The sequence below is a fragment of the Chinchilla lanigera genome, unplaced genomic scaffold (assembly GCF_000276665.1).
Source record: "Chinchilla lanigera isolate Chin_1 unplaced genomic scaffold, ChiLan1.0 scaffold00083, whole genome shotgun sequence".
NCBI classification, from domain to species: domain Eukaryota; kingdom Metazoa; phylum Chordata; class Mammalia; order Rodentia; family Chinchillidae; genus Chinchilla; species Chinchilla lanigera.
This window is the reverse complement of record NW_004955484.1, coordinates 6,810,700-6,816,606: the sequence shown is the minus strand read 5'-3', so window position 1 is coordinate 6,816,606 and position 5,907 is coordinate 6,810,700.

Sequence of the window (5,907 nt, the reverse complement as noted above, 5' to 3'; positions counted from 1 at the left end):
GTACTGTAGTTTTCAATATAGAGGTCTTTTACTTCCTTTGTTAGGTTGATTCCTATGTATTTCACTTTTTTGGGATACTATTGTGAAAGGTGTTTTCCTAATATCTCTATCAATGAGCTTGTTATTTATGTACAGGAAGCCTACTGAGTTTTGAGTGTTGACTTTGTATCCAGCTATGTGACTGAATTTGGTAAATAAAGTAAAAAAAAAAAAAAAAAAAGGAAAAGAAGAAAAGAAAAAAAAAAAAGATGTACTTCAAGTATGTCTATAGCTACTGGCAGACAATGTGGGCAGACAGAGTCCAGATCCGCAGTGATCAATCCCAGCAGGGGCTGGGGATTTAGCTCAGCGGCAGAGTGCCTGCCCAGCAAGCGCAAGGTTGTGAGTTTGATTCCTGGTACTGGAAGAAAAACAAAAAACAAAACAAAACAGACGTCCCAGCAATCCCACAGTAGCTCCACGGCAGGGGAGTGGATAATCGCAGTGAGCTTGTGTCACTATTTCCACTGAAATTCAGGCTGGGAGGCTGGAACCAGAGCTGCCCAGCCTGCAGCAGTCGCCGGGGCCCCTGTGGGTTTGAACTTGGCTGGCAGCAGCTAGGTGGAGCCAGCAGTGACTCTGAGTCCCAAGCCAGTTGGCCTCGCTCCACGATGGCTCCCGGCCAACTGCCCTGTCTTGCTGGATGTTCAGGTGGGAACAACACACCAACCACGGCCGCCTGCTGCAGTCCGTGGCTCTGCTCCACTGGTGTGCTTCTCCATGCAGGCCTCGGGGTTGCCAGCTGTCACTGTGAGTCTGCAGGCCCACTCCTGCACTGTGAGTTCAGGCTCAGGAGAAAGCGCCGCCTGCCTCCTCGTTCTTCTTTGTTGAAAATTCGCTCTTCACTCTCCCTGTGGACTTCAGTTCTTACTTCAAATCCCTGGGTCCTGGGGATCCACTTCCCTCCTTCTTGTCTTCCTTACATTGCTATATTCCAGTGTCTGGACACCAAATCACAGAAAGGCTTTCTCTCTGCTTCTCACCACTCTGCCATCTTCCCGGAAAAAATTTTGTTTTTATTTGAGACAGGACCTCGCTATTTAGTTCAGGGAGACTTGAACTCACTGTGTAGCCCAGGCTGGCTTGAATGCATGGTGATCCTCCTGCCTCAGCTTCCCAAGTGCTGTGAGTATAGAAAGTCCCTGTAAAATTTCAGGTTTGACCTCCCCAGGAGAATGAGGCCCCTACGAGGTGAGAACTGCGTATTATTAATTTTGGTGTCTGCTATGGTTTGGATTTGGCTAGAGTATGTCCCCCAAAAGTTCATATGCTGGAAGCTTGGTCCTCAGGGTAGAGAGGTGGTATGGAAACTTTCAGGGGTTGGGGTCTTTGGAACATAATTAGGCCATTGGGGCATCATCTTTGGAAGAAATTAAGGTAGTTCTCGTGGGGCTCTGGTTAGTTCCCATGAGAGTGAGGAGGTATAAAAAGAGTGAACCTGGACTTGGAATCTCTCTGGCTTCCTGTATTATGTGAGCTGTTCAGTGCCTTCTACTACTGTGTTATATCATCTGCCATGAGGCTTTCACAAGAGACTGAATAATAGTGCGTCTAACTTGTGGGCTTTTAGCTTCCCAAATGGTGAACTAAATAAATCTCTTTTTACAAATAAATTATCCAGCCCCAGGTATTTGTTATAGCAATAGAAAATTGTCTAGGACTGCATCTCGAGGCAGGCTCATGTCAAACACGGAACAACTCTTTGTCATAAATGCTTGTTGAATGAATGACCTTCTTAAACCCATGTTTTCAGAAATTTTGAATAATTTTATATTTTACTTTGATCCTTTCCGGGAATGTAGGTACATTAACATTATTATTGCTAAGAGAGCTTGTGCAAACTGTGCTGACCTTTTAGTTGCTTCTGCGGGTTTTAAATCTACTTTTGAGGAAACCTAAATGAGGGCACACATGGCATTCACTTTGTCTACCGATGTCTACCTCCAGTCTAACCTCTTTATGGACAGGATTTCTGTTCTGCCACTACTCCATTGTGCAGTGATGTGGGGCTCTTAGAAAATGTAAGAAACGTGAAGTACTAGTTGAAAGCCAGTGTTCTGTGAATACTCAAATATTAATATGAATGATTACTAGATAACACTTCAGAGAAAAGCTTGGATATATACTGAATTGATAACAGCGGTTGATTTTGAGCATTAACAATAAGAAATATATTTCACTTTATACTGTTCTATGTTTTGCAATTTTTAAATGTTTATATATTATTATTTTTAATTGGAAATAACTGAAAGTATATCATGTTGGCAGGGCAGTGTAGCGATTTATAGTTAGCCTCTTCTGGCAGACAGATCTGTGCATTTTATTATCCTCCTCTGTAAAAGTGCACAGTAATACAATATGTACTGACATACCTACATTAGCCAGATCATTCATTTTCTCCCCATACTGGGTTTAAACCCAGGGCCTCATGCATGGTGTCTGAGCTACATAACCGGCACTTTTTATTCTTTATTTTGAGACAGGGTCTCACTATGTTGTCTAGACTGGGTTTGAGCTTGTGATCCTCCTGCCTCAGCCTGCAGAATAGCTGGGATTATAGGAGGGTAAGACTGGATCCAACTGCCAGATCTGTCTCGGCTGCTAATAGTGAACCCTGCTGAACTGCAAGGGGAAATTCATTATCTCATGTCATAGGTCTTGCTGGTTCCAGGGGATCAATTGAAGTTTCTTTCTACCTTGCAATTTTTTTTTTTTTTTTTTTTGAGACAGGGTCTCACTATGTAGTTCCAGGCTGGGCTTGAACTCACTTTATAGCCCAGGCTGACTTTGAACTCACAGCAATCCCCCTGTCTCAGCCTCCTGCATGCTGAGATTACAGGCATATGCCACTGCACCTGGCAGAGAGCTTTAACTTCATTTTTCAGGCCATTTCCCCAGCAGTAACTAGGAAACACATGGCTACAGAGAGTCCTAGGTTGATCTCTTTTAAAGAAGGCAGACACTGAACTCCAAACCTTTGCTTATGAAATCTGATAGGTCTTGCCAGGACTGGCGGCCCTGCCTGAACTAGGCACTGTGCCCAGCTGAATAGTGTTCTCTAACTGTCCAGTTTAGAACCAGTTTGGGGATGGGCGGCTATGATGCATCAGCTCACCAGGATCATGTGGAGTGGGGGAGGGTGAGCGCAGCAGACAGAAACAAGCCTACCCCCTGCTGAGAAGCAGGGCGGGCTGAGAGCAGTTCTAGGAACGCTGTGAGAATTCACCATCAGCACATTGGGTAGCATCACTGTTACTACGTTTTTTTAACAAGTAAAACGAATTTTGTATTTTTATTACCTGGTGTTTCTATTTTAAGTAACCCAGCAGACTAGGAGTTAAAATTCACTTTTGCCTTTATCATTCGTTTCTTTATGCCTTGCCTCAGGTAGTTTTTAGATTATGAAATTGTTGTTCTTACAATTCCTTTTTCTCAACCATGTACTTATGATTATTTTTATCTTCCCGATGGCTGGCTGTGGTGGAGACTCAGTTTGTCCAGCGAGGTTTCCTTTCTTGCGCTTGACACAAGCGCTGGCCCTTTGCGGTGGCCTTGGATACTGACATGGCTGTTTTTCTTCTTGTTGTTGTCGTATTTCATTTAACTGCAAATTAAAAGAACTGGAAAAATTACAGCAATTTCTAGTTCATATCCGGGAAATAGAACTCTCTGCAGGAACCCTGGCATGGTACAAATATGTTAGAAAATCATTTTCCATTGTGCTCCCAGGGCCTGGTGGTGGTCGCTGCAAAGCGCGGTTCGGTACTCTTAGACGCAGCCAGAGACCGCGGGGCTGAGCCTGTAGGAAATCTCCCATCTGAGGAGTTCATTTTCTTGTCGGATCAGTGTTAGAGGCTGCTGTGATTAAAACAAGACACTTTAAGATTGGAACGGGAGCACTTGTAGCAGGTGACTCTAAAAAGAAAACCCAGGACGTCAGATTCAGCCTAGGGAGGCACTTTGGCTTGACCTCATTAGACCTTTATTTTCAATTTGCCTTTTCCTTTCATTATACATGCTTGCAGCTTTAATAAAAATAATTCACTAAATTAACACAAATAAGCAATTTTCCCCTTTTTGAAAGGGGGTAGGCTTCTGGGAGTGCAGCTTGGGACCTTATGCACACTAGGCAAGCGCTGTACCCTTGAGCTATACCCTGGCTCACAGTTTAGTCTCTTTAAGGTTTGAGTTGTCTTTTTTTTGAAGGAGGGTCTCACTATGTAGCCCAGACTGGCCTCAAACTCACAGCAGTCCTCCTGCCTCAGCCTCCCAACTCCACTCAAAGACTGTAAACATTATGTACTATACACATGTACTAATAAACTAAAATAGTTAAAATAAAGTACAATAAAAATGTCTTGAGGCCAATTCTTTTTTGGTTGCCTTTCTGATTCTTTTCAGAGCCATTTTCCATGGTTGTGTAGAATGAAACCTTTTTAAATTCTTCTCAGTTTTACCTGACTTTTAGATATAGCTCTAAGGATTTGGCACAAGATCTGAAAACAGATAAAACTCTTTTTATTTTTAATTTTCAAAAATTTTAAATATTTTTGTTTTTTTGAGACAGGGCTTCACTATGGAGTTTAAGCTGGGGTCAAACTCACAATCCTCCTGCTTCAGCCTCCCAAGTGCTGGGATTTTAGGTGTACACCACTATACCTGGCAGGAGAAGCTGTTTTTTAAAGGCAGATATTTTTCTTTCTTTCTTTCTTTCTTTCTTTTCTTTTTTTTTTTTTTTTTAAGACAGTACATCAAGGAAACATTTACTGTTAATTTGAAACTGTGAGACAACCATATTGAATAACAGTCATTGGATGAAAACCAAACATCAACAATAATGTTATTCTCAAACATGGCAGCTAGTTGTTTTTCTTTTTCTTTTTTTGTTTGGAGACAAGGTCTCCCTCTGTAGTTCAGACTGGCCTTGAACTCACTTGGTAGACCAGGCAGGCTTTGAACTCATGGCGATCCTCCTGCCTCAGCCTTCCAAATGCTGGGATTATAGGCATGTGCCACCATGCCTGGCTCAGCTAGTATTTATTTATTTATTTATATTTTAAAGGGAATAAAAAACAATAAAAATGATACAGAATTTCAAAACAAGATGATAGGAAATTAACAACGGTTGTTATATTGCATATTATCATCTTCAAAGTAGTTGGTCAGATTACCAGATATACGTATGCAAAACTGATCAAACAGGCATTAACTGTTCCTTTCAACAAACCAATAGAAATTAGTAGTACAATTATCGTAGCTATCTTGTATATATATATATTTCTCTTCTTTTTTTTCTCCTTTTCCCCATCCCAGTTGTTCATGTGAGCAGTTTATTTCCCTTTCACAATATCTATTGTACCTTTTGCATCTTATTGACTCTTTCAGTTTCTTACCCTAGGGAGACAATACAGTGTTTACACGTGCAGGTCTGATTTATCTCCTTTATGAGTATAGTCTCTAGTTGCACCTATTTACCTATAAAAGCCTCAAGTTTATCTTTCCTCATAGCTGAGTAGTACTTCATTGTATAAAAATACCACATCTTTTTTATCCATTCCTCAGGTGATGGGCATTTGGGTTGTTTCCAAGATTTGGCTATGACAGATTATGCTGCTATAAACATGGGTGCACATATGTCACTGTGGTGTGATGTTTTCAATTCTTCTGGAAAAATACCCAGAAGGGAAATAGCTGGATCGACTGGGACCTCTAATCCTATTTTTTGAGGAATCTCCACACTGATTTCCACAGTGGTTGCACCAGTCTACGCTCCCAACAATGAGTGGAGAAGGGTTCCTTTTCCCCACAGCCTCATCAGCTAGTTTTTGTTTTGTGTGTACCTTCCATTTTTAGGACCAGAGACATACA